At 33.6% G+C, this 12,211-nt stretch overlaps 1 protein-coding gene across 2 annotated transcripts in view; it reads right to left on the bottom strand.

The window, feature by feature from the left end:
- LRGUK (leucine rich repeats and guanylate kinase domain containing) overlaps positions 1–12,211 on the bottom strand; it is a 65,651-nt gene that overhangs the window by 33,648 nt on the left and 19,792 nt on the right. The window lies entirely within an intron of this gene.

Below are 12,211 nucleotides of genomic sequence, written 5' to 3' on the forward strand. Positions count from 1 at the left end.
ATTTTGCCCTTTTCCCTGTTACTTTTATTTGCAGCTTTCCCTTGGCTCTGTGTTCCTGAGGGAACTGATTCTATACCCTGTTCCAATGGATGTGAAATGGCCCCAAATCCATGGAAAATCCTGGAGTCAGAGGGAAAAAATCCTAAAAATGAGCTTTTTCATTCATCCTCTTTTTACAATAATGTATTTTTAATTTTTTTTTTTTATTCCAGTAAAGTTCTTCTCCCTGGATGATCCTTGTGGGTCCCTTCCCACTCAGGAATTCCAGGAAATTTTTCAGGAATGAGAACAAGCACTTGGATTAGCTCCAGCTAATGGGAATCCAGAGCCAAAAAACATCCTCAGAGGAGTCAGAAATTCCATCTGAGCCCAAAACCATCCTCAGGAGAGTCAGGAAAATCCATTCAGAGCCCAAAATCATCCTAAGGAAATGACTAAGGAAAGTCATCAAACTCCATCTGAGCCAAAAAAAGAGTCAGGATAGTCAGGAAACTCCATTTGAGCCCAAAATCAACTTTAGGACAGTCAGGAAAATCCATTCAGAACTCCCAAAAAAGTCAGGAATCTCCATCTGAGTCCCAAAAAGAGTCAGGAAACTCCATCTCAGTCCAAAATTCCACCCAGAGCTCAAAACCATTCTCAGAAGGGTCAGAAACTCCATCTGAGCCTAAAACCAATCTCAGGAGAGTCAGAAATTCCATCCAGAGCCCAAAACCATCCTCAGGAGAGTCAGGAAACTCCATTTGAGTCCAAAAATAGATTGAGCAAACTCCATCTGAGCCCAAAAAAGAATCAGGAAACTCCATCCAGAACCCCCAAAAAAGAGTCAGTATAGTCAGGAAACTCCATCTCAGCCCAAAACCATCCCCAGAGCAGTCAGGAGACTCCACTGAGCCCAAAAAAGAGTCAGGAAATTCCATCCAGAGCTCAAAACCATCTTCAAAAGGGTCAGAAACTCCAAATGAGTCCAAAAACAATCTCAGGAGAGTCGGGAAACTCCATCTAGAACCCCCAAAAAAAGTCAAGAAACTCCATCTGAGTCCACAACCATCCTCAGGAGAGTCAGGAAACTCCATCCAGAGCAAAAAATCATCCTCAGACAAATCATCAAACTCCATCTGAGCCCAAAATGAGAGTCAGGAAACTCCATCTGAGTCCAAAAAATAGTCAGGAATATCCATTTGAGCCCAAAAAGAGTCAGGAATCTCCACTCAGATCCCAAAAAGTGTCAGGAATTTCCACCCAGATCCTAAAAACTAGTCAGGAATCTCCATCCAGATCCCACAAACAAATCAGGAATTCCACCCACATCTCAAAAATGAGTCAGGAATCTCCATCTGATCCCAAAAAGAGTCAGGAATCTCCATCCAGATCCCAAAATGAGTCAGGAATCTCCACCCAGATCCCAAAAACGAGTCAGGAATTCCATCCAGATCCCAAAACGAGTCAGGAATTCCACCCACATCCCAAAAATGAGTCAGGAATCTCCACCCAAATCCCAAAAAAGAGTCAGGAATCTCCACCCAAATCCCAAAAACGAATCAGGAATTTCCATCTCATCAAAAAAAAAGTCAGGAATCTCCATCCAGATCACAAAAAAAGTCAGGAATTCCATCCAGATCCTAAAAAAAGTCAGGAATCTCCACCCAGATCCTAGAAAAGTCAGGAATCTCCATCTGATCCCAAAATGAGTAAGGAATCTCCATCCAGATCCCAAAACGAGTCAGGAATCGCCCCCCAGATCCCAAAAAAGAATCAGGAATTTCCATCTGAGCCCAAAATGAGTCAGGAATTCCATCCAGATCCCAAAATGAGTCAGGAATCTCCATCTGAGCAAAAAATGAGTCAGGAATCTCCATCTAGATCCCAAAAAAGTCATGAAATCCATACAGATCCCAAAAAGAGTCAGGAATCTCCATCCAGATCCCAAAAAGAGTCAGGATCTCCTCCCAGATCCCAGCCCCACTCCTGGCAGAGCCGATCCAAGCAGCTCCTGGAGGTTCCAGCTGCATCACCCCCAGATTTCCAAAATCCATTCACAAGAAATTCACAAGAAATTCACAAGAAATTCACAAGAAATTCACGAGAAATTCACAAGAAATTCGAATATTCTGCTGATAAAGCACCCTGGCTCTTTTACCTGGAATGGTCTCCAGAGGTTCAGGAGGCTCCAGGCCCAGGTAGATCCTCACCAGGTGGCTCAGCTCCGAGAACGCCGCGTCCAGGTCATCTGCAGACAGGGAGAGAGAAATGGAATAAAATAAAATAAATAAAATAAAATGAAATAAAATAAAAGAAAATGAAATGAAATGAAATAAAATGAGATGAAATGAAATGATATAAAATAAAATAAAACCAAATCAAATGAAATGAGATGAATAAAATGAAATGAAATAAAATGAAATAAATGAAAAGAAATTAAATGAAATAAAATGAAACCAAATGAAATGAAATGAAATAAAATGAAATAAATGAAATAAAATAAAATAAAATAAAACCAAATCAAATGAAATGAGATGAAATAAAATGAAATAAATGAAAAGAAATTAAATGAAATAAAATGAAACCAAATGAAATGAAATTAAATAAAAAAAAATAAAATGAAATAAAATGAAACCAAATGAAATGAAATTAAATAAAAGGAAATAAATGAAATGAAATGAAATGAAATCAAATCAAATGAAACCAAATGAAATGAAATGAAATAAAATAAAATAAAAATAAAATGAAATAAAATGAAAGCAAATGAAATGGAATAAAATAAATGAAATGAAATAAAAGAATATTTTATATTGTGTCCCATATTTACAAATTTCCAATATTTTACTCTGTGTGCCATATTTACAAATTTCCAATATTTTACACCATTGAGTAAAATATTTACAAATTTCCAATATTTTTATACCACTGAGTAAAATATTTACAAATTTCCAGTACTTTACACCATTGAGTAAAATATTTACAAATTTCCGATATTTTTACACCATTGAGTAAAATATTTACAGATTTCCAATATTTTACCCCACTGAGTAAAATATTAATAAATTTCCAATATTTTTACCCCACTCTGTGCCATATTTACAAATTTCCAACATTTTATACCCCGAGTAAAATATTTGCAAATTTCCAGTATTTTACACCATTGAGCAGAATATTTACAAATTTCCAATATTTTACCCCAGTGAGTAAAATATTAATAAATTTCCAATATTTTTACACCACTCTCTGCCATATTTGGAAATTTCCATTTTTTTACACCACTGCATTAAATATTTACAAATTTCCAGTATTTTTCCACCACTTTGTCCCATATTTACAAATCTCCAATATTTCACACCCTTGGGTAAAATATTAATAAATTTCCAATACTTTTACCCCACTCTGTGCCACATTTACAAATTTCCAACATTTTATACCCTGAGTAAAATATTTGCAAATTTCCAATATTTTACACCAATTAAAATATTCACAAATTTCCAACATTTTACACCACTGAGTAAAATATTTACAAATTTCCAGTATTTTACACCATTGAGTAAAATATTTGCAAATTTCCAATATTTTACACCGATTAAAATATTTACAAATTTCCAATCCTTTCCACTGTGTGCCACATTTACCGATTTCCAATTTTTAATTTAAATTACATTTAAATTTCCACTCATTAATAAACCCCAGAGTGATTCTTCTTCTGAATAACCCCAAAGAAATTTGGGAATTTCTCACCTGTGTTGATGACTGCATGGAAATAGCCAGGGAAATTCTGATTTATTTCCAGGTACAGATCCACCCTGGCCACTGCCTCCTCCACCTGAGCCCTGCTGAACAATCCCATTCTCCTCAGGTGCTCCTCGTAATTTTTTTTGTCTTTTGGGACCAGTAGGATGTACCTGGGTTTGAAGTGGGTGTTCTTCAAGCTACGGACACCCTGGGAAATAAAACGGAGAAAAAATTGAGATTTTTCGTGAAATTGAGATTTTTCTCCTTGAAAATAAAGCAGAGAAAACCAGTTTTTTCTTGAAATTGAGATTTTTTTTTTTCTCCTGGAAAATAAAGCAGAGAAAAAGAGTATTTTTTCTTGAAATTGAGATTTTTTTCTCTTTGAAAATAAATCAGAGATAAATAGTATTTTTTTTGAAATGGGTATTTTTCTCCTTGAAAATAAAGCACAGAAACCCAGGAGTTTATTCCTGAAAATCAGGGTTTGATAAATTTGGAGCAGAGTTTTTTCTCCTGGAAAATAAAATTGAGAAAACCACTGTTTTTTCTTGAAATTGAATTTTTTCTCATTGAAAATAAATCAGAAAAACACAAGGGGTTTATTCCTGAAAATTAGTGTTTGACAAATTTGGAGCTGAGTTTTTTCTCCTGGAAAATAAAATAGAGAAAACCAGTGTTTTTTTTCTTTAAACTGAATGTTGAATTTTGAGTTGAGTTTTTTCTCCTTGAAAATAAAGCTACCAGAGCAAAGGGGAAGCACTGAAAACATTTAGTGTAATTTAATGTTTTTAAAAGTAAATTAATTAAATTTTTAATTTAATTTAATTATAAACAGAACTCTGTCAGATTTCAGCACCCTCTGACTGTCAGTGCAGGTTCAGCAAGATTTTCACTTTTAAAATTGGTTTATCAGCATTTAATAATAATGATATTATTATGTCATTTATTTTGATATTCTCTAGATTAACAAGAATGAACAGCTCTACATTTTCTACATTTTCATTCTCAGTCCACCATAATTAAAAATTCCTTTAATGCTGCCAAATTTTGTTCTGAGCTAATGGACTCAGCACCTTCTATCATTATGCATTTTTAAACTTTCCTAGAAATTTATTTTTTTATATTTTAGGAACTGTTTTACATGGTTACTTTAAGTTTGCTTTTTTGGTGCATGTGTGTTTTAAATAGAAGTTGTTTTTGTTAAAGTTTTGGGAAGTTGATGTGGTAGCATTTTTTTTTAAATATTATATTTATATTATTTTTACTATTTATATATTTTTAAAATTTTCTTTTGGCTGTTGTTGGCAGTGAGTAAAGAAAAGTAAAATAGAAAAGCAATGGTAAAAGCAGATGGTATAAAGCAAAAGTAAAGAGTAAAGGCATAAAAAGCATCAACTTTTTCTAATACATAATTTTATATAGGATTATTTTAACAAGCTAACACAAATTTGAATTAATACTTTTAAACTTATTAGAATTTAAATTTCTTATTATAGGTTATGTATAAATTTATATTTATATTTATATTTATATTTATACAAATTTACATATATATATAAATTTCTTACAATATAATAGGTGTAAACTGCATATACAATTGATTCTGTTTTATTTGAAAATGTAAGTAATATTTTTACTGGAGTTTTGTTTTGTTTAAGTGCGGTTTCCAAACAAGCTCCAACTGAAAACATCAGTATATTTTTAAACTTTTATTAGAACTTGTTCTTCCACTCTGGAATTTAAACTTTTTACTTCTTAAAAGCACTGTAGCTAAATATGAAACTTATTTACTGACTTACTTATTTATGCTAAAACTCAAACTTACACCTCTATGTGTAACTTAGCACAATTCAATGTATTAAAAAAAATTATTTCAATATCTGCACTTTCTCTGAAAAATTCAGAGACACACCAGGCTCACTGACTTTAACACCCGCCAAGTGCCACATCCTTTTGTTTCTTGCACAATTCCACAACTCCACTGCCTGTTCCAACCCCTCCCAAAGAGAATTTTTCCAAAATCTCCAACCTGAGCCTTCCCTGTTGTCTTGGGTTGCAATTCAGGATGTGACCAAAAGTATCAATTCTGTCACCATCTGTTAAACCAGCTGGGGCAGTGATCCTCATCTCCACGGGAGATATCTCCTGTTAATGGGTCAGCTGTTAAACCAGCTGGGGCAGAGTTCTTTATCTTTTCACAGTCCATCCTCCCTCCAGGAGATCTCTCCTGTTCATGGCCACTGAGTCCCAGGGCATGGCTGATAAAATTCCATCATCCCATGGGGAGATGCTCCACCCAGGGGAGGAGCCAAGCATTTCCTACCCTGATAAAATCTGAGATTTGGAACATCAGAGCAGCCTTTTCCTATTTTAATTTCCCTAGTAAAGAACTGTTATTCCTATTCCCATATCTTTTCTGAGAGCCTTAATTTCAAATTACAATAATTTGGAGGGAGAGGGTTTCCATTCTCCATTTCAAAGAGAGGCTCCTGCCTTTCTCAGCACACACCTGTCCCCAAACCAGGACACTTGTCCCCAAATCCCAGCCAGAAAAGGCCCCAGCCAGGTGAGCTCACCTCGATCTCCATGTGCACACAGGTTGCCAGCCCCTCCCTGGCTATGGACTCCACGGTGGCCCTGGCCAGCCCATAGCTGTGGCCATTGCATTTGTAGGTGACAAGAAATTCACCCTGAAATTCAGAATAAGGAAATGTTTTTTAAAAAAAAAATCTTCCTCAAATGAGGGAAACTCATTTTGGGTTTCGTTGTTTGGTCTCCTTGCAGTTTGTTCCTGTTTGAATCAGTTTTGAAGGGAGCAGTGAGCAAAATCAGAATAATTGAGCCAAAAAATCAGCAATAATGACAATTAATGAGCCCAAAATCAACATTAATGAGGGCAATGAGAGCCCAAAAATCAGCAATAATGAGGCCCAAAATCAGCATTAATGAGAGCAGTGAGAGCCCAAAATCAGCATTAATGAGAGCCCAAAATCAGCATTAATGAAGGCACTGAGACTCCAAAATTAGCAAGAATTTAGCCCAAAATTAGCAAGAAATTAGCAAAACCCACAAAAACCCAAAAACTTAGCCCATATCTGGTTTGTGCCTTGTCTGTGGAAAATCAAATCCCAAAACATTAGGAACAAATTGCTGACAGCATTCCTGGGTTATCCTTCCCAAAAAAAAAAAACCCCCAAAGCCCAGGGCTTCCTCCTGGTGATTTTATAGCAAATATTTTCTATTTTCCCATGGAAAAAGGGGAGATTCCAAGGAAAAGGAAGAACTGCAAAGTTGAGGCATTTCAATGAGAGATTTGAAGCAGATTATTTTTATGTTTTTAAAAATTAAATTCCTTGGTAATTGTTGTCATGAAGGGGTAGCTCAGGTGTTTGAGGCTGTGCTGGCTCCCCCTTCTGTTTAAATACAAATAATACAAAAATATAAATATAAATATAAATATAAATATAAATATAAATATAAATATAATATAAATATAAATAATGGGCAGTGTTGGGGCAAATTCTTGTTGCAAAAAGCATCAAAAAGAGCAGCTGGAGGCAAAAATCCTTCAGAGAAACCTCACTCCTTTAGGGTGGATTTGCTAAACTTCCAAGGAATTCCCTGCAGGGCTGCTGGAAAATGTGAAAAAAATAAAACTAATAAATATTTGTGTCTGGAAATAAGTTTATTTCTACGTGATACCATTATTTAAATATTCCCCACTGGCCACTTTGCCCATTTAAATTCATTTACAGGAGAAAAGACAGCACAAATCTACCAGAAATTTGTGATTTCTGTTCAAAACCCAACTGAAAGTGAGTAAAAATTCACAGTCAGGCACAAATTTGATATTAAAAAAATAAAATAAATCAGGTTTGGGCAGAGGAGTTGAGTTCACTTAGGGAAAAGGAAAAAGGACAGGAGTCAGGTACTTACTTCTTTCACCATTTTGTCAAAAACTTCTTGAGAAATGAAATAATAATCCAGTCTATTTTCTTCCCCAAAATAAGCTGTCCTGGTGGTGTGACAGGGCCTGAGAGATTTATGGAATAATAAAGAAAAAATTCAGTTTTCAATCCCAGCAGCAGCTCTGGAATAGCACTGGGAAGTGGGGAGAGCAGGGAAACTATAAATAATTTTATTTTTTAAGCAGCAAAGAAATATAAGGGATATAAAGAAGTGCAAATCACACCCCTAATTTGAAAGATTAACCCATAAATACACCTCAAAAAAAAGTCAAATGCAACGTGGTATTTTGGGTATAAATCCTGAGCTGAAGCTGTCGCAGCAGAAATGATGAATCCATTTTTTATCCCATTTCTGTCAGCTTGGGGATGCCAGAAAGTCAAATCCTAAATGTGGAAAAGGAGCTGGGCTGAACTGGGAGGTGAAGGGAGAGCTGGAAAGTCCAAATTTTAAACAGATCCCTCATGGGAAGAGGAGAAACAATCCTGAAATGGGGATAAAACAGTAACACCCACCAAAAATCCACCCTAACCCCCCCAAATTAATTATTAAAAATTAAAAATTAATTATTAAAATTAAAAAGTAGTGCAGGTAACAATTTGAGGCTGAAGCGTTCAGTGGTTCTTATTCCATTTGCAAATCAGATTTTTCTCCTCATTTCTGGCTTGCCAATAAAATGGAATAAATTCCATCCCATGAGGATAAACCTCAGCCACTCAAACACTAAAAAAATCCCCAAAAAAGCCCAAAATTCAGATAATTAATGCAGGTAACAATTAGAGACTGAAATATTCAGTGGCTCTTGTCCTGTTTGAAAATCAGATTTTTCTTCTCATTTCTGCTTTGCCATAAAGTGGGAAAAAAGTCAGGGAAAGTAAAACCTCAACTACTTGAGCTCCCCACTGGAATAAAACACTAAAACGCACCAAAAATCCACCCCAACCCCCCAAATTAATTATTAAAAATTAAAATTAATTATTAAAATTAAAAATTAATGCAGGTAACAATTAAAGACTGAAGCATTCAGCGGCTCTCATTCTTTTTGAAAATCAGATTTTTTCCTAATTTCTGGCTTGACAAAAAAATGGGATAAAATCCATCCCATGAGGATAAACCTCAGCCATTCAAATACTAAAAAATCCCCCAAAAAACCTAAAATTCAGTTAATTAGTGTAGGTAACAATTAGAGACTGAAATATTCAGTGGCTCTTGACCTGTTTGAAAATCAGATTTTTCTCTTAATTCCTTTTTTGCCATTGAAGTGGGATAAAAGTCAGGGAAAATAAAAACCTCAACTACCTGAGCTCCCCACCAGGGTAAAACACTAAAACCCACAAAAATCTACCCAACCCCCCCCCAAAAATTAATTATTAAAATTATAAAATTAATTATTAAAATTAAAAATTATTGCAGGTAGCAATTAGAGACTGAAGAATTCAGTGGATCTCGTTTTGTTTGCAAATCAGATTTTTCTCCTCATTTCTGGCTTGCCAATAAAATGGAATAAATTCCATCCCATGAGGATAAATCTCAGCCACTCAAACACCAAAAAATCCCAAAAATCCCAAAATTCAGTTAATTAATGTAGGTAACAATTAGAGAATGAAATATTCAGTGGCTCTTGTTCTGTTTGTAAATCAGATTTTTTTGCTTTGCCATTCCTGCTCATTTATTCCCTTTTTCTCCCCAAAAATCTGAGAGCAGTGAGCTCTGCAAAATTCTCTTTTTTTGGGGGGATATCACAAAACACAAGGTTGGAGGGGCCAATTTAATTTAAATTATTTTTTAAATTTTAGTTTTTATATTTTTTAAATTTTCTGCAATTTTTACACAATTCAGCCCTTTTAAAATTTAATTACATTTTTAATTACATTTAAACTGCCAGAGTCAATTGAAGAAAATCCTTTTTTCCCAGAAAATTTTTTTTTCCAGAAAATCCTTTTTATTTTATTTTTTTTTTTTGGAAAATGCTTTTTTTAATGAGTCAAATTTTTTACAACTGTATTTTTATTTATTTTATAATTAAAAATACAATTTGCTGCTCTGTTAACATTCTGTCTCTCCATTTTTAATTTTATTTTTCTCCTCTCATTCATGAAAGTTGGAGGGAAAAAACATAAAATTAAAAATGGGTTTTTTTTGTTCTTTTTGGGTTTTGTTTTTTTTGTTTGTTGTGTTTTTTGGTTGGTTTTTTGGGGTTTTTTTGGGGACTTTTTTGTGATTTTTATTATTTTTGGTTCTTGGAAATTTTTTTGTTGTGGTTTTTTTTTGTTTGGGATTTTTGGGGGGGTTGGGTCTTTTTTGATTGTTTTTTGGGTTTTTTGTTGAGATTTTTTTGGTTCTTTTTGGGTTTTTTTGGGTTGTGTTTTGTTTTATTTGGGGTTTTTTGGAGACTTTTTTTGGATTTTGTGGTTTTTTTGTTTGTGGTTTTTAATTATTTGAGTTTTGGGGTTTTTTTGGTTTTTTGGGGTTTTTTGGTTGTTTTTGTTTGTTTGGGTTTGGTTTGTTGTTTGTGTTGTTTTGGTTTTTTGGGGGGCATTTTTTTTTTTGTTTAGGTCTGTGTTTTTTTTTTTTTCCTTTTGGGTTTTTTTGGTTGTGTTTTCTTTGTTTGTTTGTGTTTTCATTTTTTTCCCTGTTTTTGTTTCTGGGGCTCTTTAAAATTTCTTTCTTTCTTTGTTTTATTTATTTACTGTTTTCCTTTAAAAACTTAATAATTTAAATATCATTTAATAATTGAAATATCGTTTCTCCCATTGCACTTAAAACTCAAACAAAACGCAGCAAAATTTTAATTTTTTTTAAAAACTTCTTTACAAAAACCCCACAAACCAAACCAGCAGCAATTCCAACCTCGATCCTTTGGGGTTTTTTTTTTAATTTTTTATTTTTGAAGCTCAGAACTTACCCAAACCTGAAGGAATTCTTGAATTTTCTGCAGATTTTGAGGGCAAGTTGTCTCTTCCCAGCAGCCAGAGGCCCCAGCAACACCAGCATGGGGTAATGCTCATCAGCACCAGGCAAAGTGCTGCAAAAAAGACATTAAATTTAAAAAAAAAATCAAATTTCAGCAGCTTTTTGTAAAGCTTTGCAGAGATTTTATCACCCCCTAACCCATCTTAAGTATTTCCAAAATTGAGGTGCTGTGAATGTAAAAATAACACAAAAAATCTGCATTAAAGCCTCTTTTTCCAATGGAATAATTTTATTTTAAATGTGATTTACAGCCTTTATTAAAGGGGTTTGCTGAGGATTTTTTTTCCAGAGATGGGAATATTTTAATGGGATTACTGGAATAAACTGGAATAAATTAAATCCTAATTTTAATGTAAAAATTCTTCAATTAAATAGAAAAAAACCACTCAGATCCTTAAAACTCCACTGAATAAAATTAAAACCACAATAAAAGAACCCAAAGTGCTGCAAAAATACAAAATTCTCAATTTTATCACACCTCCAACCCATCTCATGTATTTCCAAAATTGAGGTGCTCTGAATGTAAAAATAGCACAAAAAATCTGCATTAAAACCTCTTTTTTAAAAGGAAAAATCTTATTTTTGTTCTGATTTACAGCCTTTATTAAAGGGGTTGCTGAGGAGTTTTTAGAGATGGGAATGTTTTAATGGGATTACTGGAATAAACTGGAATAAACTCAATCCTAATTTCAATGGAAAAATTCTTCAATGAAATAGATCCTTAAAACTCCACTGAATAAAAATAAACCATAATAAAAGAACCCAAAGTGCTGCAAAAATACAAAATTCTGCATTTTCTCCCCGCTGAGCTGAGGGTTAAATTTTCATTTTTTTTCCACTTCCAGCTCTAAGTAGGAGATTTAAAAGAATTTCTGCTCTTGTGAGTGTCCAGCAATTTATTTAGGCAGCTGAAAATTTAATTTTTAGATTAATTTTTTAAATTTTAAAATTAATTGTTAAATCTCTGGTAGATTTTAAGATTGGGCCACTTGGAAATGTGGCAGCAATAATTGAAATAATTCCAAATTCAGTGGTTTTTAATTAATACTTATTTTAACTAAATTTTAAGTGAAAGAAAATCACCTCTGTGCCCATTTGATGGGATTTAAAACAGGTCAACAGACACCTGGAAATAAAATATATTTCTTTTACCATCCCTCTCACAAATAACTCATTCTTTGAGAAACAAGGAAAACATTCCAATTTAAGCAAAGAGCAAAAAAAAAATTCCAAAATCCTGCCCTGACTCCTATTTCAGGAGCAGTAAACAGAATAAATGGATATAATTAGCACAAAAAGCTGATTAGCACAGCACATTAAAATCCTGCAGAAGGTAAAAATTCACTTTGAAAACCCATTCTAAAAAAATCATTTCAAAGGGAGAAAAAAGCTGAAAATCGATCAGGATGTTGCAGAATTTTTTTTTTTTTTCCTGTCTCAAGTTCATTTTTTTTTAATTTTTTGTGAATAATCCTGGCAAGGGTTGGAAAAGAGAATTTTTTTTCCCACAGAAAATTATGGAATGGAATGGGATGGATGGGAATTTAAAGCC

The sequence above is a fragment of the Catharus ustulatus genome, chromosome 4, assembly GCF_009819885.2.
Source record: "Catharus ustulatus isolate bCatUst1 chromosome 4, bCatUst1.pri.v2, whole genome shotgun sequence".
Taxonomy (NCBI): domain Eukaryota; kingdom Metazoa; phylum Chordata; class Aves; order Passeriformes; family Turdidae; genus Catharus; species Catharus ustulatus.